The sequence below is a fragment of the Oncorhynchus mykiss genome, chromosome 16 (genome assembly GCF_057628025.1).
Source record: "Oncorhynchus mykiss isolate SJ-2025 chromosome 16, ASM5762802v1, whole genome shotgun sequence".
Taxonomy (NCBI): domain Eukaryota; kingdom Metazoa; phylum Chordata; class Actinopteri; order Salmoniformes; family Salmonidae; genus Oncorhynchus; species Oncorhynchus mykiss.
This window is the reverse complement of record NC_143037.1, coordinates 48,155,968-48,180,486: the sequence shown is the minus strand read 5'-3', so window position 1 is coordinate 48,180,486 and position 24,519 is coordinate 48,155,968. Positions and strand designations below refer to the sequence as shown.

The window sequence follows — 24,519 nt, the reverse complement described above, 5'->3', positions numbered from 1 at the left end:
TGGCATCATGAAGAAAGGAAAATTATGTGAATGCAGTATATTGAAGCAACAACTCAAGACATCAGTGAGGAAGTTAAAGCTTGGTCGCAAATGGGTCTTCCAAATAGACAATGACCCAAAGCATACTTCCAAAGTTGTGGCAAAATGGCAAAAGGACAACAAAGTCAAGGTATTGGAGTGGCCATCACAAAGCCCTGTCCTCAATCCCATAGAAAATGTGTTGGCAGAACTGAAAAAGCGTGTGCGAGCAAGGAGGCCTTACAAACCTAACTCAGTTACACCAGCTTTGTCAGGAGGAATAGGCCAAAATTCACCCAACGTATTGTGGGAAGCTTGTGGAAGGCTTCCCGAAACATTTGACCCAAGTTAACCAATTTAAAGGCAGTGCTACCAAATACTAATTGAGTGTATGTAAACTTCTGACCCACTAGGAATGTGATGAAGGAAATAAAAGCTGAAATAAATCATTCTCTCTACTATTATTCTGACATTTCACATTCTTAAAATAAAGTGGTGATCCTAACTGACCTAAGACAGGGAAGTTTTCCTATGATTAAATGTCAGGAATTGTGAAAAACTGAGTTTAAATGTAGTTGGCTAAGATGTATGTAAACTTCCGACTTCAACTGTACATATAGACACACATACACACAGTCAGCTGTTAGTGGGCCTCATATCACTGGCCGATGTCTGGACATACTCATGTGTTTTGGACGTACTCAATAGTTTTGGCGGCAGGTAGCCTGGTGGTTAAGAGCATTGGGCCAGTAACTGAAAAGTTGCTGGTTCGAATCCCGGAGCCGACTAGGTGAAAAATCAGCCGATGTGCCCGTGAGCAAGGCACTTAACCCTAATTGCTCCTGTAAGTCGCTCAGGATAAGAGCGTCTGCTAAATGACTCAAATGTAAAGTGTGTGCTAGTCACTGGCCAGCCTCATCAGTAGGCATCTGTTACTGACTGCAGCTATCTAACCCCAGACATGGAAACAAGTACTCTATGCATCCTCTCAATGACTCAAACCTTTTACTGTAACAATGCAACCAACACCAGACATCCATGATGAAATTCATGTGGTCTGCTCACAAACAAAGGCTCTACTTTTCACCAGGCGGTAGGAATTTTGGGCCCGTCACCAGTCAGTCATGTGATACGGAGATAGGCCTAGCTCAGTCAAGGATCAAACCAAGTCAACGAGTGCATGATAACTTGTGTCATACTGGGGTTAGAGTCTATGTAAATCATAGCGGCTGTCAGTAGGTTTTCACTCTGCTCTTCAAGAACAAATTCTCCACATGGATTACATCTCCATGGCCGTCCTTGTATCACCTCTTCTCTGCCATATCAAAGAGATCTGATTTGATGTGAGGGATGGGCAGGAACACCTGGCACACAGACAGACGGATAGACAGAGGTCAGTACAGTCAGTATAGAGCACCTGTGGAATTCAGACTGAGACTTCTCACCTGTCTGATGTTAGTGAATGGAGGTTTAAGAGCGCCTGATAGTCTGTACACAGAGTACTCTCTTTCACTCTCTCAATCTCAGTCAGTCAGTCAGTCAGTCAGTCTGTCTGTCCGTCCGTCCGTCCGTCCGTCCGTCCGTCCGTCCGTCCGTCCGTCCGTCCATCCGTCCGTCCGTCCGTCGCTTGCTTAGTTGGTAGAGCATGGCGCCAGGATAGTGGGTTTGAGTCCCGGGATAAATGTGTCTGCTAAATGGCATACCGTTGTGTTCTGTCTGTCTGTCCCTTCCCGTCTCTCTGTCCGTCCGTCTCTCGTCTTCTCCTTGACATAGTTCTGACTACTTATTGTTTCATTACATGTAAGACTTCAGCACCACATTCTCAGAAAATGGTGCTACAGTGCCTTGCGAAAGTATTCGGCCTCCTTGAACTTTGCGACCTTTTGCCACATTTCAGGCTTCAAACATAAAGATATAAAACTGTATTTTTTTGTGAAGAATCAACAACAAGTGGGACACAATCATGAAGTGGAACGACATTTATTGGATATTTCAAACTTTTTTAACAAATCAAAAACTGAAAAAATGGGCGTGCAAAATTATTCAGCCCCCTTAAGTTAATACTTTGTAGCGCCACCTTTTGCTGCGATTACAGCTGTAAGTCGCTTGGGGTATGTCTCTATCAGTTTTGCACATCGAGAGACTGACATTTTTTCCCATTCCTCCTTGCAAAATAGCTCAAGCTCAGTGAGGTTGGATGGAGAGCATTTGTGAACAGCAGTTTTCAGTTCTTTCCACAGATTCTCGATTGGATTCAGGTCTGGACTTTGACTTGGCCATTCTAACACCTGGATATGTTTATTTTTGAACCATTCCATTGTAGATTTTGCTTTATGTTTTGGATCATTGTCTTGTTGGAAGACAAATCTCTGTCCCAGTCTCAGGTCTTTTGCAGACTCCATCAGGTTTTCTTCCAGAATGGTCCTGTATTTGGCTCCATCCATCTTCCCATCAATTTTAACCATCTTCCCTGTCCCTGCTGAAGAAAAGCAGGCCCAAACCATGATGCTGCCACCACCATGTTTGACAGTGGGGATGGTGTGTTCAGGGTGTTGCTTTTACGCCAAACATAACGTTTTGCATTGTTGCCAAAAAGTTCAATTTTGGTTTCATCTGACCAGAGCACCTTCTTCCACATGTTTGGTGTGTCTCCCAGGTGGCTTGTGGCAAACTTTAAACAACACTTTTTATGGATATCTTTAAGAAATGGCTTTCTTCTTGCCACTCTTCCATAAAGGCCAGATTTGTGCAATATACGACTGATTGCTGTTCTATGGACAGAGTCTCCCACCTCAGCTGTAGATCTCTGCAGTTCATCCAGAGTGATCATGGGCCTCTTGGCTGCATCTCTGATCAGTCTTCTCCTTGTATGAGCTGAAAGTTTAGAGGGACGGCCAGGTCTTGGTAGATTTGCAGTGGTCTGATACTCCTTCCATTTCATTATTATCGCTTGCACAGTGCTCCTTGGGATGTTTAAAGCTTGGGAAATCTTTTTGTATCCAAATCCGGCTTTAAACTTCTTCACAACAGTATCTCGGACTTGCCTGGTGTGTTCCTTGTTCTTCATGATGCTCTCTGCGCTTTTGACGGACCTCTGAGACTATCACAGTGCAGGTGCATTTATACGGAGACTTGATTACACACAGGTGGATTGTATTTATCATCATTAGTCATTTAGGTCAACATTGGATCATTCAGAGATCCTCACTGAACTTCTGGAGAGAGTTTGCTGCACTGAAAGTAAAGGGGCTGAATAATTTTGAACGCCCATTTTTTCAGTTTTTGATTTGTTAAAAAAGTTTGAAATATCCAATAAATGTCGTTCCACTTCATGATTGTGTCCCACTTGTTGTTGATTCTTCACAAAAAAATACAGTTTTATATCTTTATGTTTGAAGCCAGAAATGTGGCAAAAGGTCGCAAAGTTCAAGGGGGCCGAATACTTTCGCAAGGCACTGTAGGTAGAACCCTTTTTGGTGCTAGGTAGAACCCTTTGCAGAGGGTGAATGGTTCTACCAATAACCCTTTTTATATTTGAAAGGTTCTTCCTAGAACCCTCTATGAGTGGTCGCACCAGCCTTATTATCCTTTAAAATGTAACTCTTCATGACAATACATTACACATATCATAAAGCATTTCTTTGAGGGCCTAGTTATATCCTAACACAGTGGTGTTAGGACACTCCTGGTTTACAGGCCATATCAGGCCTGCAAGTCATATCATGCTTGCTTGCAAAGTGATTTGTAATTCCTATTGGAGTCAAGCCAGAGTGAGGATATACAGTGAGGGAAAAAAGCATTTGATCCCCTGCTGATCCCCTGCAAATTTATTTGCATTTTAATGAGGGAAATAAGTATTTGACTCCCTCACAATCAGAAAGATTTCTAGCTCCCAGGTGTCTTTTATACAGGTAACGAGCTGAGATTAGGAGCACACTTAAAGGGAGTGCTCCTAATCTCATTTTGTTACCTGTATAAAAGACACCTGTCCACAGAAGCAATCGATCAATCAGATTCCAAACTCTCCACCATGGCCAAGACCAAAGAGCTCTCCAAGGATGTCAGGGACAAGACCTACACAAGGCTGGAATGGGCTACAAGACCATCACCAAGCAGCTTGGTGAGAAGGGGACAACAGTTGGTGCGATTATTCGCAAATGGAAGAAACACAAAAGAACTGTCAACCTCTCACCTCGTGGGGTTGCAATGATCATGAGAACGGTGAGGAATCAGCCCAGAACTACACGGGAGGATCTTGTTAATGATCTCAAGGCAGCTGGGACCATAGTCACCAAGAAAACAAATGGAAGAAACACAAAAGAACTGTCAACCTCTCACCTCGTGGCGTTGCAATGATCATGAGAACGGTGAGGAATCAGCCCAGAACTACACGGGAGGATCTTGTTAATGATCTCAAGGCAGCTGGGACCATAGTCACCAAGAAAACTATTGGTAACACACTATGCCGTGAAGGACTGAAATCCTGCAGCGCCCGTGAAGTCCCCCTGCTCAAGAAAGCACATATACATGCCCGTCTGAAGTTTGCCAATGAACATCTGAATGATTCAGAGGACAACTGGGTGAAAGTGTTGTGGTCAGATGAGACCAAAATGGAGCTCTTTGGCATCAACTCAACTCGCCGTGTTTGGAGGAGGAGGAATGCTGCCTATGACCCCAAGAACACCATCCCCACTGTCAAACATGTAGGTGGAAACATTATGCTTTGGGGGTGTTTTTATGCTAAGGGGACAGGACAACTTCACAGCATCAAAGGAACGATGGACGGGGCCATGTACCGTCAAATCTTGGGTGAGAACCTCCTCTCAGCCAGGGCATTGAAAATGGGTCGTGGATTGGTATTCCAGCATGACAATGACCCAAAACACACGGCCATGGCAACAAAGGAGTGGCTCAAGAAGAAGCACATTAAGGTCCTGGAGTGGCCTAGCCAGCCTCCAGACCTTGATCCCATAGAAAATCTGTGGAGGGAGCTGAAGGTTCGAGTTGCCAAACATCAGCCTCGAAACCTTAATTACTTGGAAAAGATCTGCAAAGAGGAGTGGGACAAAATCCCTCCTGAGACGTGTGAAAACCTGGTGGCCAACTACAAGAAACGTCTGACCTCTGTGATTCCAACAAGGGTTTTGCCACCAAGTACTAAGTCATGTTTTGCAGAGGGGTCAAATACTTATGTCCCCCATTAAAATACAAATCAATTTATAACATTTTTGACATGCGTTTTTCTGGATTTTTTGTTGTTGTTGTTCTGTCTCTCACTGTTCAAATAAACCTACCATTAAAATTATAGACTGATAATGTCTTTGTCAGTGGGCAAACGTACAAAATCAGCAGGGGATCAAATACTTTTTCCCTCACTGTACAACAATTGGAACGTTGATCATCTGCAACCTGCATTCAGAATGACTGCCAGGGTATGGAACATTGACCAATGAGACTACCTAAATCAACTAAACTGGAACAGCTATGTCAGTAACGGGTTGGGCCAACAACTAACAGATTGTGTTAGTTTAGAAATGATGGGCGTCTTCCCTCTACATAGAGTAAAAATGACACAATCATACTCAAGTCTGGTTATTAACACCAACACTGATGTTATTTTACACCACTGGGTGTTGAGTTCATTTAACTCCTGAATCAACACTAGAAATGTTACACTGAAAAATCAACACTAGGTAAAAAACTGGTCAATTTGCTGTGTACCATACAATACACTGCAGGTCCGCTCATACTCCCTTCTATACTAATTTAAAATACAGAAATCATGGCAAAGATATCAACTATGTCAGTCATGTATATGTAGAATGATTAAGGGAACCTTTGCACAAATCACATGCACAAGTATATACAGTAGGTACATTTTAAAACAATTGAAATTGATCAGATTATTAAAACTCCTGATGTTAAAGTTTAAACACTGAGATAAACACGAACGCCCAGGCACTATTTCAAATAAAGGAAATGACAATAAAAAAGCTAATTCAGATTCTAGGTAGAACTCTTTGCCTTACAAAGAACCTTGTCTTCCAAAAAGGGTTATTCAGATGAAAGCGGTTCTTGGTAGAACCATTTCCCTCCGCATATAACCATTTTGAAACACTTCTAAAGAATTAGAACAAAAATATACAGTATATCATTTTCACATGAACCCGCAAGGTTTCACAGAATGTTTCTCACAATCAAAATGAGGAAGAACCTCCTCACACATTTTACGGCAGAGAGCATGATTTACTTGATCCCCTGCAATATGTTTTGAATCAAACACTCTCCCTTTCACATCTGAAGGGCCCTTACAGAACATTTGAGAAACTGTCTCAGCTTCTCTTCTCACACATGTTTCATTTACTTTGTATATTTATTTTTTGTCAACCTCAGTATTTGGCGGCGAGTTTCACTGCATTTAAAAAGGTTGTGGTATATAACGTTCTTGGGACATCCCTCAACTCTGTTGGTGTAGCCATGTAAATAGAGAAGTGTATTTCCTGAAACAAGAAAATGGGAAAACCTTACTCATACTCACAGTGAGAGAGAGAGGGCGTTTTCAGTTCACAGTAAGAGGTCTCTCTCCACAGCAGTCTCATGTGCTTTGAGAGCTGGGAGAGGGATGTATCCACAAAAAAAAGAGGCAAGTGACCCCACCCTCCCTCTCTCCTCTCCTCTCTTTACCCAGCTCTCATCCTAAGTCTTCTCTCCTCATCCCATTCCGACGAAGTAGGCACGGCCTGCACCAAAACTGAGAGAGATGGAAGCAATTACATTTGAAGGAAGAGAGGAACTTGTTTAAGGAGGCTGAAGTCAAATCAGGGCAGACCATGAGAATCAAAGCTCTCTCTGCTTTCTCAGTCTGACTGCCAGGACATTGATCAGTGATTTCTTCTAAAACATTCAGAGCAAGGGACTTCTGTAGAACTGGGAATTCGAATTAGGGAGGTAGCAATCCGCAACAGTATTATTGTGGAAGTAAACTCTTCTTGGCTATGTTGCATGCTGGCCGGCTTAGGGGGAACCTTCAGACATGACAATGGGGCTTATGTATACAGTGTATTACTGTGTGCACAGTATCTATATGGAGGAGATATAGCTATTGTACTTGGATATGAACCAACTATCTACATCTAAATCCATCTTAATTTCTCCATCCAGATGGTGAGATCTCACGACTCTTCACCTCTCTCTCTCTCTCTGATCCTCCCTGGGCGGTCACATCATACAGTACATAGATCCCTCCATCTGGCCCTGGACCCAGGCAGGCTGAGGTAACCCCTCCAGCTCTCAGCTCAGCTCACGTCAGAGGGGTTATTACAAGGCATGTGCTTCCCAGAGTCCCAGAGTTACCTCACTCCCTGGGTATTGGACTGACCTGGCCTGGTCTACAGAGCCAGAACATGATGAAGGTCCTGGGTCCACACACAGCAGGACGTACCCATGGTGACAGCTCCTCTGAGATTCCTACACTATGCTTTGTTACCCATGGCAACCCGGATCGCACATACACACCACAAGCCTCTTGGTGGACTCACTCAGATGTTCCGGGCTGTTCCAGTCCCTGGGTAGAGCAGGGGTGGGTGGGGTTGTGATGGGGGGAACTAGGCAATGACAACTCCCGTGGCCAGGCAAAACGCATGCAGAGGCCCGTGCCAAATCACTAAAATAAATCAGACGTGCAGCAAATGAGGAGAGTTGTTTTCACTGCACAACACAACTCCAGAGGTGATAGTTGGTGGAGAATGTAGGAGGAGAAAGAGAAGAATAGTGGGAGAATCAGCAAGCAGAGGAGGAGAGGAAGGAGGGAAGAAATCTCTTCTTTACAGGACGTTTCAGGTCGCTCTCTCACCAGCTCTATCAGATGTCACAGGGTCAGGGGTCAGGCAACCTTTACTGCTGGTTGTTACTTTGCCTCATTCAGAGAGACTGGATCACAACATTCGGAACAGTTGCTGCCTGCCCATTATCTTAAGTATGTTCCTCTGCCCTCTAGTTGTTTGACTGGGACATGGTCCATAGAGGTGTCAGAGGAGAAAGTCCTCTCCCCTGCCAAGATGAGTTAAAGCAGATTGATAGAACGTCAGCCAACAACACAGTGAGGTATCTCTATGGAACTGGGCCCACTGCCTATGTGGCCAGTTAGATAGTGTTAGATGGTGCTAGATGGTGCAAGATGTGTTAGATGGTGCTAGATGGTGTTAGATGGTGCTAGATGGTGTTAGATGGTGTTAGAGGGTGTTAGATGGTGCTCTGTGCATATCCCGATTGAACTCTATTTAAACTTTATCACTGTCACTGGCTTATGAAGAAACAAGTACACATGCACACACACACACACACACACACACACACACACACACACACACACACATTCACACACACATGCACACACTATTCAATCACTTCCTAAGTCCATAGTGACTACTGAGCACGGTTACATGAACACAATAATATGATTGTTTTGGGTAGTCAGATTAATATAATAGTTTGTTAAAGTGTTTACATGCTCTGCAAGAATAATGATTTCCTTAATAAACCTGTTTACATGGACACATCTGAAATCAGGCTACCTGATGGGACAATCAAAATAAACGTTCTACCACAGTGAACATGTTATTATTGGAAGTTCGGACATATAAAGTTTGTATGTGAAAATACTTTTAGTTTTTCAGAACTCAGTTCATTTGCGCATAAGAGGGAGGCTTGTGCTATCAGCGCTGGCACGCGCAGATCAATTACACCGCTGGAACGCCGATGAAGCTCTTTACATCTCCTAATAATTTCCAAAGATTATTCAGAAAACCAGGTGGTTCAATTGGTGTACGCTTATTTCGATTTTTACCTTACGCCAATTAAGATAAGCAGATAAGCTGACCATACTCGGCCTACTGCCATTATCAGTTTAATATTGGATTATTAGTGTGCATATAAACATACTGTTAGGATGGCAACAGAGGGGATGTAAAAGGGAAAACAGGAGAAAGTGAGAATGTGCAAAAATTATGTGTTGGTAGTGGTGCGTGAGCCTGAGCGTGTATGGAATAGAGGTAGAGAGAGAGAGAGAGAGAGAGAGTTGAGAGAAGTTGGAGGCCGAGTGTAATTTGGGACTTTGGGACACTGGATCAGATGATTCATAAACATAATTCTGTGACTCATGATGTTTCCAGGAGACCTCAGGGCGGTTCTTCGCCCTCCCCTCCTTCCTCCCTTCCTCCCCCTCTCCTCTCCCCCCTCCTCTCCTGGAAGAGGTTGGTGGTGGTCATGTGTGAGGCATCCAGAGGGGGAACAGAGGGTTCGTGTCAGGCTCTACATGCTCAGAGCACGGGACAGCAGCAGGAACACTTAGTGTTAGTGACTGGGAAGGGCAGGTCACTGAGAAACACTGCTGAGAAAATTCCCTGCCTTTTTTAGAGTCACAGACAGAGAGGAGAACATGGTGAGTCATACTGTACGTCATCACTAAGACTCTCTTAGGAGGTTAATAGTGGTGTGAGTCAAGGTCTTGGTACGAACTGTCTAATATCACTGTTCATCTTTGGGGATTTGTCAGGATACTGTAGTAATCCCCTTTAATGGTCAGTTCTGTTTGTTTGGAGTGAGGATATTCAGATGATGGTAGACAGAGGTATGAGTCACTCGTTAGGCTACACAGCGAGCTGTATCACTTCCTGAAGGTCCACTCACCAACGCACCAGTCTGAGGAAAAGGTACTAACAATTTACACAATTTGTCTAAACAAAAATGATTCCCCCATACTGAAATTGGGAAGAAGATTGTTGTTTATCATTTCAGTCAGAAACAGCTAGGTCATAGCAGACTGGCCATTAGGATTCAGGATGAAGACAGGTGAACACACATCCCCTGGCTTCAGAGAGGAACCATCTGTGTCCTTGTCTCCTTAGAACCAGTAATAGATGTGTGGCTGACACCTCCTTTACTCCCTGTGGTGGTTTCATGATTAGCTCTAGCAATTTTCTACCAGGGCGTTCCACTGCGTCTCAATCATTAGAAAAGGAACAGATGAGGTCGGATTGGTCCAAAGTGTGTGCTTTAAGAACACCTGCTGAAAGAAGAGCTGTCTCTCATTGGGTAGACACGGTGCGCTCCTCTTACAACTGTTCCACCAGTGTCCAGGTGGTCCTTCAGCTCCATAACGTAAGCCAGTACACCATTATGCTTATCTTCCTCATAGTGGTATTGTTTGAGTGACCGGTGCAATACGGTGGTAACAGGTGAGGCCTGTGAGGGCAAAAATAGGTTAAAGAAATCCTATTCCCATTTGATATTCCCGCATTTGCCATCCGTCTCTATGAAACGACCTGAGAGGCAGAGAGAAAGTACAATAGATCTTGTGTGGGAAAATACTTCTCCCAACCCACAAAAAATACAACTTCTCCCAACCCACAAAAGAGCATTCAAACATAGCCAACTACACATTTTTCATCATTGATTCTAAAGCAGCCACATGGCATGGACTCCAACCAGCACACTTCCTTCCGGACCACACAAGCGTGTCGTGTCGGCTTCAAAGTTGTCAACACAGTTGTCTCAATAACAAGTGCCAGTAAGTCAGCTGTGAAACAATGCTCTCTCACTCTCTCTGTCTCTCAGAGGGCTGGTGATGCAGTAGCAGTAACACATGAACAAAACCACGCACTGTGGTCTGAGGGCAATTCGTACTATTCTGTACGTATCACACTATGATATGTTACATTACATAAGGTTACATTATGAATGGAATAGCGGTCATAACAATTATCATACGAATTAGAGGACGTATAGTATTATATGTCTCACCGGGTCGTAAAATAGCATTGGAACTTATTATACATCTTAGAGGATGTACAGTATTGCACGTCTTTATCTGAGACCAGGTTGCTTGTTGCGCTGTAACAACAAAGGATAATTACTGGGAGGATTTACTTCTGCGGTTTAGGAGAACTAACGACAAATGTTAGGAGAACTAAAATGACAAAGGTTAGGAGAATTTGCGTAACAGGTTAGGTGAATTGGGTTAAGATTATTACCTTTGTTTCTGTCTAAAGTAACTAGACCATTTGTAGATATCATACGTCTTGGAGGTGCTCAGAAATACGTCAAGTATATTTCGTATGGTTCTGAGGCCAGGCTGAAACACACGGCATTCCAAAGGGACAAAGGCAGGAAGAAAGGTCTTGTTTGCCTGCCTCACGTGATAACTTACAGAGCACAATGCCTTGGCTGAGAAGACATGGCACACTCCCATTTTATGTGTTGATCTACCCCATTATCACATGATAAAGTTATTCAATCAAGGGGCATCTGTGCAGAAGGGGTATGCTTTGGACTCGGTGTGCTTCCTGTTGGAGAGGGATAGTCATATTCAACAATCTGTGATGCCAAGTTCTTAAACAGGTGACCAAAACTATCTGGCAACAATGGTGTTATAGATTTACTGCGTCTGTTTGCAACATCTCGTCTGTCTTTTCTATGTGCGTGTGTCTGTCTATACAACATGGGTCTGTTAATGTTAAATCCACCATAATGTTGTTGTCACTTGAGAGTGGATACGGGAACCTGTCTTTCCTGAGAAAAAAGATATAGTTTCATAAAAAAGAGTGATTGAATGTTTTTCGTTTGGAACAGGCTGTTTGAATTATGGCGTTCTGAAAGCCAGCAGGGAGGTATGACCAGCTGTCACCATTTCAGCATTAAGTATTGTCCAACAGGCCTAGCAAAACATTTTCCACAAACATGTCCCTCTCCCTCTATTAGAACAGACTTGAACCATAATAGACCTGCCGACTCTCTCCCTCTATTAGAACAGACTTGAACCATAATAGACATGCCGACTCTTTCCCTCTTTATGACTTGAACCATAACAGACCTACAGACTCTTTCCCTCTTTATGACTTGAACCATAATAGACCTACCGACTCTCTCCCTCTTTATGACTTGAACCATAATAGACCTGCCGACTCTCTCCCTCTTTATGACTTGAACCATAATAGACCTGCCGACTCTCTCCCTCTTTATGACTTGAACCATAATAGACCTGTCGACTCTCTCCCTCTTTATGACTTGAACCATAATAGACCTGCCGACTCTCTCCCTCTTTATGACTTGAACCATAATAGACCTGCCGACTCTTTCCCTCTTTATGACTTGAACCATAATAGACCTGCCGACTCTTTCCCTCTTTATGACTTGAACCATAATAGACCTACCGACTCTCTCCCTCTTTATGACTTGAACCATAATAGATAGACCTACCGACTCTTTCCCTCTTTATGATTTGAACCATAATAGACCTACCGACTCTCTCCCTCTTTATGACTTGAACCATAATAGACCTACCGACTCTCTCCCTCTTTATGACTTGAACCATAATAGACCTGCCGACTCTCTCCCTCTTTATGACTTGAACCATAATAGACCTACCGACTCTTTCCCTCTTTATGACTTGAACCATAATAGACCTACCGACTCTCTCCCTCTTTATGACTTGAACCATAATAGACCTGCCGACTCTCTCCCTCTTTATGACTTGAACCATAATAGACCTACCGACTCTTTCCCTCTTTATGACTTGAACCATAATAGACCTACCGACTCTCTCCCTCTTTATGATTTGAACCATAATAGACCTACCGACTCTTTCCCTCTTTATGACTTGAACCATAATAGACCTACCGACTCTCTCCCTCTTTATGACTTGAACCATAATAGACCTGCCGACTCTCTCCCTCTTTATTAAAACAGACTTGAACCATAATAGACCTGCCGACTCTTTCCATCTTTATGACTTGAACCATAATAGACCTGCCGACTCTCTCCCTCTTTATGACTTGAACCATAATAGACCTACCGACTCTTTCCCTCTTTATGACTTGAACCATAATAGACCTGCCGACTCTTTCCCTCTTTATGACTTGAACCATAATAGACCTACCGACTCTTTCCCTCTTTATGACTTGAACCATAATAGACCTGCAGATTCTTTCCCTCTTTATGACTTGAACCATAATAGACCTGCCGACTCTCTCCCTCTTTATGACTTGAACCATAATAGACCTACCGACTCTTTCCCTCTTTATGACTTGAACCATAATAGACCTGCCGACTCTTTCCCTCTTTATGACTTGAACCATAATAGACCTACCGACTCTTTCCCTCTTTATGACTTGAACCATAATAGACCTGCCGACTCTTTCCCTCTTTATGACTTGAACCATAATAGACCTACCGACTCTTTCCCTCTTTATGACTTGAACCATAATAGACCTGCCGACTCTTTCCCTCTTTATTAGAACAGACTTGAACCATAATAGACCTGCCGACTTTCTCCCTCTTTATTAAAACAGAGGCTTCAACCCCTCTGCTGTTTCCTTGTGAAACAATGCACCAGGTTGTTTGATAGGTAACTCTACCTTCAGAAAGAACATGGGACGTGTAATGTTCCCTGTCCTCTATACCCCTGCATCCCACAAACTGACATTACAACGTCAATCATTCATGCCCCCATGTCGTGGCTTTATGGGAATCGAAAGACACTCACACTAAAGGCTATCAGTTTCTAAACTTTTCAGATCCTCCAGTGACTCCAGCATTAGTCTCAGGCACACTCAGACAAGATGATTGAACTGAATTCACCAGCCACTCTCTATTTAAGCTCATACAGACAGCTAGCTAGCCTTTACCCTCACAGTGTTAGTTACCCTAATGCACTGATTGCAGAAAAAGTATTCAATATGTCTTCTATATAAGGCTGTGTGGCTCAGTGTGACACCTTGGTGGTCTGGAGAGCATGAACATCAACATTAGCTTATAAGGAGGAGCCTGTTGCTGTGATTAGAGGTGGTACCTTGTTTTAATGGGAAGTATCATGACTCACCATCTTAAATATTGTTTTTCACTTAGAGTGCTGGGGACATAGTCATTGTGACGCGTGTGGACTATGATGATTGAGTACATTCTTAGAAGAAAAAAAACATGCGTTCTTCATCCTGGAACATTCTAGCCACGCAGTCGTCCATCAGCTAGGGGTAAACACAGTCTGTACAGGATGTACAAAACAATGCTGCAGAAATCGCTTAGATGTGTGATAGGATAGAGGTTCGAGCAATCAGAAGACTTTCGTCAAAGACATTAGGGGTCGTGTTCTGTTAGGGGAACTAGGGCTACAGGTGACAAATGTCATGATTTGTCATGATTTCTTTTTATTGTATCAATGTAAAAATGGCAGCAATTGTATCTGCAACCACTGTTCATCATGCACAGAAAACATTAAAAGACTGCTCCCAAACCTACTGGGTATACATACATTTAGCAGTGTAAATCTGTGGATGAAATCACACACTCAGCTGAATGTAGACACATTGACTTCGGAAGGTATTCAGACCCCTTGACTTTTTCCACATTTTGTTACGTTACAGCTTTATTCTAAAATGGATTACATGTTATTTAAAAAATCCTCAGCAATCTACACACAATAGCCCATAATGACAAAGTATGACAAAGACATTTTTGCAAATGTATTAAAAATAAAAAACAGAAATACCTTGTTTACATACACTACCGTTCAAAAGTTTAGGGTCACTTAGAAATGTCCTCGTTTTTGAAAGATAAGCACATTTTCTGTCCATTAAAATAACATCAAATTGATCAGAAATACAGTGTAGACATTGTTAATGTTGTGAATGACTATTGTAGCTGGAAACCGCAGATTTTTAATGGAATAACTACAGAGGCCCATTATCAGCAACCATCACTACTGTGTTCCAATGGCTTGTTGCATTAGATAATCCAAGTTTATCATTTTAAAAGGATAACTGATCATTAGAAAACCATTTTGCAATTATGTTAGCATAGCTGAAAACTGTTGTTCTGATTTAAAGAAGCAACAAACTGGCCTTCTTTATTTTAAACTAGTATCTAGAGCATCAGCATATGTGGGTTCGATTACAGGCTCAAAATGGCCAGAAACAAATAACTTTCTTCCGAAACTCGTCAGTCTATTCTTGTTCTGAGAAATGAAGGCTATTCCATGAGAGAAATTGCCAAGAAACTGAAGATCTTGTACAAGGCTGTGTACTACTCCCTTTACAGAACAGTGCAAACTGGCTCTAACCAGAATGGAGAGAGGAGTGGGAGGCCCCGGTGCACAACTGAGCAATAGGAGAAGTACATTAGAGTGTCTAGTTTGAGAAACAGACACCTCACAAGTCCTCAACTGGCAGCTTCATTAAATAGTACCTGCAAAACAACAGTCACAACATCAACAGTGAAGAAGCCATGATGTGACATCGAAAGTATTGTCTGTAGAGCTCCGGGACAGGATTGTGTCGAGGCACAGATCTGCAGCATTGAAGGTCCCCAAGATCATCATTTTTAAATGGAAGAAGTTGTGGACCACCAAGACTCTTACTAGAGCTGGACGCTCGGCCAAACTAAGCAGTCGGGGGAGAAGGGTCTTGGTCAGGGAGGTGACCAAGAACACGATGGTCACTCTGACAGGGCTCCAGAATTCCTCTGTGGAGATGGGAAAACCTTCCAGAAGAACAATCATCTCTGCAGCACTCCACCAAGCAGGCCTTTATGGTAGAGTGACCTGATGGAAGTCACAACTCCGTAAAAGGCACATGAGAGCCCACTTGGTGTTTTCCAAAAGGCACTTAACAACTCTCAGACCATGAGAAACAATATTCTCTGGTCTGATGAAACTAATATTGAACTCTTTGGCCTGAATGCCAAGCGTCACGTCTGAAGGAAACCTGGCACCATCCCTACGGTGAAGCATGTGGGTGGCAGCATCATGCTGTGGGGATATTTTTCAGAGGTAGGGACTGGGAGAACAGTCAGGATCGAGGCAAAGATGAACAGAGCAAAGCGCAGAGAGATTCTTGATGAAAACCTGCTCCAGAGCGCTCAGGACCTCAGACTGGGGCAAAGGTTCACCTTCCAACAGGACAACGACCCTAAGCACACAGCCAAGACAATGCAGGAGTGGCTTCGGGACAAGTCTCTGAATGTCCTTGAGTGGCACAGTCATAGCCCGGACTTGAACCCGATCCAACATCTCTGGAGAGACCTGAGAATAGCTGTGCAGCAACGCTCCCCATCCAACCTGACAGAGTTTGAGAGGATCTGCAGAGAAGAATGGGAGAAACTCCTCAAATACAGGTGTGCCAAGCTTGTAGCATCATACCCAAGAAGACTTGAGGATGTAGTCGCTGCCAAACTCCCCAAGTATAGGTGTTAACAGGTTTGAAGATAAGACCCAGGTGCATACAGTGTCGAAGTAACAAAAGTTTATTACATTGAACACGGGCAGACAAAGGTACAGGACGGCAGGCAGGCTCAGGGTCAGGTCAGGCAGAGGTCGTTAATCCAGATTAGTGGGGCAAAGGTATAGACAAACAGAGAACACAGGTAAAAATACACAGGGGATAATGGGGAAGATGGGCGACACCTGGAAGGGGGGGAGACAATCACAAAGATATGTGTAACAGATCAGGACTGACAGGACTGTTTCGGTTTCGTTTATTCACTTTGTAATTTTTGTTTTAGTGTTCTGTTTAATAAAAAGTCATGAACATTTACCACGCTGCGCTTTGGTCCGATTCCTCCTCTTCAGAAGACAGGTCTTTCCAATACTTTCCAAAGGCACTGTAAAGGTCTGCCAAAGTAGATGCACAAACACTTCCTCTGAATGACAGATTTAACCCCAGAGCTGACTTATTTTTTAATTTTTACCCCTTTTTCTCCCCAATTTCGTTGTTGTAGCTACTATCTTGTCTCATCGCTACAACTCCCGTACGATACACAACCCAACCAGCCGCACTGCTTCTTAACACTGCTTCTTAATCCAACCCGGAAGCCAATGTGTCGGAGGCTACACCGTGCACCTTGGTTAGCACGCACTGCGCCCAGCCCGCCACAGGAGTCGCTGGTGCACGATGAGACAAGGACATCCCTACTGACCAAGCTCTCCCTAACCCAGACGATGCTAGGCCAATTGTGCGTCGCCCCACGGACCTCCCGGTTACGACAGAGCCTGGGCGCGAACCCAGGGACTCTGATGGCACAGCTAGCGCTGCAGTACAGCACTCTTAACCACTGCACCACCCGGGAGGCCCTACCCCAGAGCTAATTTCTGCAAAAACACTAGAATACTATACTACACACTGTAGTATCCCTCAATCATATGTATTATTTACTATATAATTTTATGGTATATTGTAGAATACTATATTAACTTCTAGTGTTATCCGCAACAACAAAAAAACACTGTAGTAAAAACTACAGTAATGTCTGCAACAACACTACAGTCCACAAAAAAATGTTTTTTTAAACTATAGTAATACTATAGTATTTCATTTGCATACACCCTGCCAATTTCCCTCCTCCATAACTAAATTTGTGTCATCCATATTTTGTCTATCCATTCAGAACCAAGTCCTTCCTACCTAGCCACAAGTTATGGAAAATTGTCTCGTTTGGTATTTCTCCAGTAGGTTTTCTCAAGGAGGAGGCCCTCATTTCTATGTCAGAGATAATGAAACAGAAAACACTATAGTAAATCAATGGGGATACCTAGTCAGTTGTCAAACTGAATGAATTCAACTGAAATGTGTATTTTGCATTTAACCCAACCCCTCTAAATCAGAGAGGTGCAGGGGGCTACCTTAATCAACATCCACAGCACCCAGTGGGTTAACTGCTTTTCTCAGGGGTAGAACAACAGATGTTTACCTTGTCAGCTCTGGGATTTGACTCAGTAACCTTTCAGTTACTGGCCCAATGCACTAACCCCTAGGCTACCAATACTACAGTAACATCTGCAAAAAAAGACAGTAAATACTACAGTACACTACAGTCCACAAAAACACTGCAGTAAGTACTATAGTATATACAAACATGTATTCACTTCAGTATACTACAGGTTGCCTAGTGGTTAGTGTTGGGCCAGTAACCAAAAGGTTGCTGGATCAAAACCCTGAGGTGACAAGGTAAAAATCTGTTATTCTGTTTTTATACCAGCCTAGAGGTTAGAGCATTGGGCCAGTAACCGAAAGGTTGCTGGGTCGAATCCCTGGGCTGACAAGATGAAAATCTGTCAGTCTGCCCCTGAGCAAGGCTCTGTTCCCCGGGCGCCGAAGACGTGGATGTCGATTATGGCAGCCCCCCCACACCTCTCTGATTCAGAGGGGTTGGGTTAAATGCGGAAGACACATTTCAGTTGAATGCGTTTAGCTGTACAACTGACTAGAAATCCCCCTTTCCCCACTATAGTATGTTTTTGTGTGTCAAATCTCTGTTAGAGACCAGTATGGATGGATGGTGCAAGATGGTGCAGTATGTGTAACGTCCCCAAAAATGTGTGAGTGTTAAAATATTTGCACTTTTCAGCACTACGTCTCTAATGTGTCTCCTTATATGAGCATGAGGTCAATAGTTTTAATACAAAGATCTGTGTTGTTTTTCCTATGGATCTGAGGTGGGAGATCTCGCGAGGGCATGTTGCTTAGATATTGTTCTGGCCCAATCAATCTTATCCACAAGGTTCACTGTCAGAGTAAGAAATGTATAAGGCAGGTACTGAGAGTCCAACTCCTCACAACACTGTTTGATTTACTGGTGCCATTAGCCATTTGTTTAGTAGGTGACATGGCAATTACCCTAAAAAGGAAAGAGAGCTGTAGAGGGCTGTTGGGGGTTTAATGAAAACCCTGTTCCCATGCCTGTTAGACTTTAAAAAATCTAACAATCTAGAGAAATGCCAATGGTTTGTCAGATTAGAAGAATAACAAACACATATTCTGTGAAAATGTGACTAAAACATACCTTTCCATGTATCCTGTCAATAGTAATGTTTATATATATATATATATATATATATACAGTTGAAGTCGGAAGTTTACATACACTTATATTGGAGTCATTAAATTTTGTTTTTCAACCTCTCTACACATTTCTTGTTAACAAACTATAGTTTTGGCAAGTCGGTTAGGACATCTACTTTGTGCATGACACAAGTAATTTTTCCAACAATTGTTTACAGACAGATTATTTCACTTATAATTCACTGCATCACAATTCCAGTTGGTCAGAAGTTTACAAACACTAAATTGACTGTGCCTTTAAACAGCTTGGACAATTCCAGAAAATGATGTCATGGCTTTAGAAGCTTCTGATAGGCTAATTGACATCATTTGAGTCAATTGGAGGTGTACCTGTGGATGTATTTCAAGGCCTCCCTTCAAACTCAGTGCCTCTTTGTTTGACATCATAGGAAAATCAAAAGAAATCAGCCAAGACCTCAGAAAAAAACTGTAGACCTCCACAAGTCTGGTTCATCCTTGGGAGCAATTTCCAAACGCCTGAAGGCACCACGTTCATCTGTACAAACAATAGTATGAAAGTATCAACACCATGGGACCACGCGCCGTCACACTGCTCAGATTGGAGACGCGTTCTGTCTCCTAGAGATGAACGTTCTTTGGTGCGAAAGTGCAAATCAATCCCAGAGCAACATCAAAGGACCTTGTGAAGATGCTGGAGGAAACAGGTACAAAAGTATCTATATCCACAGTAAAATGAGTCCTATATCGACATAGCCTGAATATCCACTCAGCAAGGAAGAAGCCACTGCTCCAAAACCGCCATAAAAACGAGAGATTACCGTTTGCAACTGCACATGGGGACAAAGATCGTACTTTTTGGAGAAATGTCTTCTGGTGTGATGAAATAACAAAACTGTTTGGTCATAATGACCATCGTTAAGTTTGGAGGAAAAAGGGGGAGGCTTGCAAGCCGAAGAAAACCATTCCAACCGTGAAGCACGGGCGTGGCAGCATCATTTTGTGGGGGTGCTTTGCTGCAGGAGGGACTGGTGCGCTTCACAAAATAGATGGCATCACGAGGGAGAAAAATTAGGTGGATATATTGAAGCAACATCTCAAGACATCAAGTTAAAGTTTGGTCGCAAATGAGTCTTCCAAATGGACAATGACTCAAAGCATACTTCCAAAGTTGTGGAAAAATGGCTTAAGGACAACAAAGTCAAGGTATTGGAGTGGCTATCACAAAGCCTTGACCTCAATCCTACAGAACAATTGTGGGCAGAACTGAAAAAGTGTGTGCAAGCAAAGAGGCCTACAAACCTGACTCAGTTACACCAGTTCTGTCAGGAGGAATGGGCCAAAATTCACCCAACTTATTGTGGGAAGCTTGTGGAACGCTGCCCAAAACGTTTTAAAGGCAATGCTACCAAATACTAATTGAGTATGTAAACTTCTGACCCACTGGGAATGTGATGAAAGAAATAAAAGCTGAAATAAATCATTCTCTCTACTATTATTCTGAAATTTCACATTATTAAAATAAAGTGGGAATCCTAACTGACCTAAAACAGGGAATATTTACTAGGATTAAATGTCAGGAATTGTGAAAAACTGAGTTTAAATGTATTTGGCTAAGGTGTATGTAAACCTCAGACTTCAACTGTACATGCAATATCAGGCAAAAGTTTGTACACACATACTCATTCAAGGCTTTTTCTTTATTTAAAAAAACTACTTTCTACTTTGTAGAATAGTAGTGAAGACATTATAACTATAAAACAACACATATGGAATCATGTAGTAACCAAAAAAGTGTTAAACAAATAAAGATATTTGTTTAGATTTTAGGTTCTTCAAAGTAGCCACCCTTTGCACACAATATGTCAGCCAGCTTCACCTGGAATGCTTTTACAACAGTCCTGAAGGAGTTCCCACACATGCTGAGCACTTGTTGGATGCTTTTCCATTCACTATGCACTCCAACTTATCCCAAATCCACTCAATTGGGTTGTGGTCAGGTGATTGTGGAGGCCAGGTAATCTAATGCAGCACTCCATCACTCTCCTTCTTGGTCTAATAACCCTTACACTGCCTGGAGGTGTGTTGGGTCATTGTCCTGTTGAAAAACAAATGATAGTCCCACTAAGTGCAAACCAGATGGGATGGCGTATCGCTGCAGAATGCTGTGGTAGCCATGCTGGTTAAGTGTTCCTTGAATTCTAAATAAATCACAGACAGTGTCACCAGCAAAGCACCTCCACACTATCACACCTCCTCTTCCATGCTTGACAGTGGGAACCACACACGCAGAGATCATCTGTTCACCTACTCTGCTTCTCACAAAGACACGGCAGTTGGAACCAAGAATCTCTCAGACCAAAGGACAGATTTCCACCGGTCTAAGGTCAATTGCTCGTGTTTCTTGTCCTAAGCAAGTCTCTTCTTCTCATTGGTGTCCTTTAGTAGTGGTTTATTTGCAGCAATTTGACCATGAAGGCCTGATTCACGCAGTCTCCTATGAACAGTTGATGTTGAGATGTGTCTGTTGCTTGAGAGGCATTTATTTGGGCTGCCATTTCATTGGCTGATAACTCTAATGAACTTATGGGGTATTGTGTGTAGATTGATGAGGAAAAAAACAATTTTATCAATTTTAGAATAACAATGTGGAAGAAGTCAAAGGGTCTGAATACTTTCCAAAGGCACTGTAAATAGATCTGCAAAGGTCTGCCAAAGTAGATGCATCTACCGTAGGTGATGCACAAACACTTCCTCTGAATGACAGATGTAGCCCCAGAGCAGATGGAACAGGTTGATAAAACACACTTCCTCTGAATGACAGATTTAACCCCAGAGCAGATGGAACAGGTTGATAAAACACACTTCCTCTGAATGACAGATTTAACCCCAGAGCTGATGGAACAGGTTGATAAAACACACTTCCACTGAATGACAGATTTAACCCCAGAGCTGATTGAACAGCTTGATAAACATGACCTCATGAACAGGAAGGAAGCAATGAGAGCCCACATGAAAAATACTACAGAATACTACAGTACTTACTCTAGAATTCTGTTGTAAACTGTAGTATATTGTAGAATACTATACTACAAACTGTAGTATCCCTCGATAGTATTCCTCAAGTGTAGTATTTACTAAATAATTTTGTTGTATACTGTAGTAAATACTACAGCATTTGTTTCCAAAAAAGCACTATAGTAAATACTACAGTAATTTCTGCAAAAACACTAGAATTCTATTCTACACACTGTAGTATCCCTCGATCATGTGTAGTATTTAGTATATAATTTTATGGTATATTGTAGAATACAACAAAAAAACACTGTAGTAAATTTCTGCAACAACACTACAGTCCACAAAAACTGTTTTTTTTAACTATAGTAATACTATAGTATTTAATTTGCATACACCCTGCCAATTTCCTTCCTCCATAGCTAAATTTGTGTCATCCATAAATGAGAAACATTCATGCCAGGTACAGACCATATTTTGTCTATCCGTTCAGACCCAAGTCCTTCCTACCTATAGCCACAAGTTATGGAAAATTGTCTCTTTTAGTATTTCTCCAGTAGGTTTTCTCAAGGAGGAGGCCCTCATTTCTATGTCAGAGATAATGAAACAGAAAACACTATAGTAAATCAATGGGGATACCTAGTCAGTTGTCAAACTGAATGAATTCAACTGAAATGTGTCTTTTGCATTTAACCCAACCCCTCTAAATCAGAGAGGTGCAGGCGGCTGCCTTAATCAACAGCACACAGTGGGTTAACTGCTTTTCTCAGGGGCAGAACAACAGATGTTTACCTTGTCAGCTCTGGGATTTGATCCAGTAACCTTTCAGTTACTGGCCCAATACTCTAACCACTAGGCTACCAATACTACAGTAACATCTGCAAAAACACTACAGAAAATGCTACAGTCCACAAAAACACTGCAGTAAGTGCTATAGTATATACAAAAATGGATTTACTTCAGTATACTACAGGTTGCCTAGTGGTTAGTGTTGGGCCAGTAACCAAAAGGTTGCTGGATCAAATCCCTGAGGTGACAAGGTAAAATCTGTTGTTCTGATCCCCGGTAGGTTGTCATTGTTAATACGAGTTGTTTCTTAATTGACTTGCCTAGTTAAATTGAAAAAAGTAGTTATTTTGCAGACAGTCCACAAAAACACTATAGTGAATATTATAGTAAAGTCTGCAAAAACACTACAGTGAATACTATACTTTTTATACCAGCCTAGAGGTTAGAGCGTTGGGCCAGTAACCGAAAGGTTGCTGGATCGAAGCCCTGGGCTGGCAAGGTCAAAATCTGTCATTCTGCCCCTGAGCAAGGCAGTGTTCAGGGGCACTGCTCCCCAGGCACCAAAGACATGGATGTTGATTATGGCAGCCCCCACACCTCTCTGATTCAGAGGGATTGGGTTAAATACAGAATACACATTTCAGTTTTGATTTATTTGACCTTTATTTAACTAGGCAAGTCAGTTAAGAACAAATTCTTATTTTCAATGACAGCCTAGGAACAGTGGGTTAACTGCCTGTTCAGGGGCAGAATGACAGATTTGTACCTTGTCAGCTCGGGGATTTGAACTTGCAACCTTTTGCTCTAACCACTAGGCTACCCTGCTGCCCCAGTTTAATGCGTTTAGTTGTACAACTGACTAGAAATCCCCCTTTCCCCACTATAGTATTTTTTTGTGTGTCAAATCTCTGTTAGAGACCAGTATGGATGGATGGTGCAAGATGGTGCAGTATGTGTAACGTCCCCAAAAATGTGTGAGTGTTAAAATATTTGCACTTTTCAGCACTACAAGTCTCTAATGTGTCTCCTTATATGAGCATGAGGTCAATAGTTTTAATACAAAGATCTGTGTTGTTTTTCCTATGGATCTGAGGTGGGAGATCTCGCGAGGGCATGTTGCTTAGATATTGTTCTGGCCCAATCAATCTTATCCACAAGGTTCACTGTCAGAGTAAGAAATGTATCAGGCAGGTACTGAGGTGACGAGAGTCCAACTCCTCACAACACTGTTTGATTTACTGGTGCCATTAACCATTTGTTAGAAGGTGACATGGCAATTACCCTAAAAAGGAAAGAGAGCTGTAGAGGGCTGTTGAGGGTTTAATGAAAACCCTGTTCCCATGCCTGTTAGGCTTTAAAAAATCTAACAATCTAGAGAAATGCCAATGGTTTGTCAGATTAGAAGAATAACAAACACATATTCTGTGAAAATGTGACTAAAATATATGTTTCCATGTATTCTGTCAATAGTAATGTTTACATATATATATATATATACAAACAAAAGTTTGGACACACCTACTCGTTCAAGGGTTTTTCTTTATTTTTTTTTACTATTTTCTACTTTGTAGAATCGTAGTGAAGACATCAAAATTATAAAATAACACAAAGGGAATCAAGTAGAAACAAAAAAGTGTTAAACAAATTCAAATAGATTTCAGATTTTAGATTCTTCAAAGTAGCCACCCTTTGCCTTGATGACAGCTTTGCACACATTCCCTCAACTAGCTTCACCTGGAATGCAAAGCACTTCCACTCTATCACACCTCCTCCTCTATGCTTCGCAGTGGGAACCACACACGCGGAGATCATCCGTTCACCTACTCTGCGTCTCACAAAGACACGGCGGTTG

At 42.4% G+C, this 24,519-nt stretch overlaps 1 long non-coding RNA gene and 1 other non-coding gene across 2 annotated transcripts; one reads left to right on the top strand and one right to left on the bottom strand.

The window, feature by feature from the left end:
* Positions 1-1,001: 1,001 nt before the first annotated feature.
* On the bottom strand, positions 1,002-16,860 carry LOC149976910 (uncharacterized). The gene is made up of 2 exons (XR_016487305.1): positions 6,557-16,860; positions 1,002-1,382 (listed from the first exon to the last, which is right to left on the bottom strand). It is a non-coding gene; the product is annotated as an uncharacterized LOC149976910 (long non-coding RNA).
* A 5,546-nt stretch (positions 16,861-22,406) lies between these two features.
* LOC118939605 (U7 small nuclear RNA) lies at positions 22,407-22,461 on the top strand. Its single transcript, XR_005036638.1, has one exon. It is a non-coding gene; the product is annotated as a U7 small nuclear RNA (small nuclear RNA).
* Positions 22,462-24,519: the final 2,058 nt, after the last annotated feature.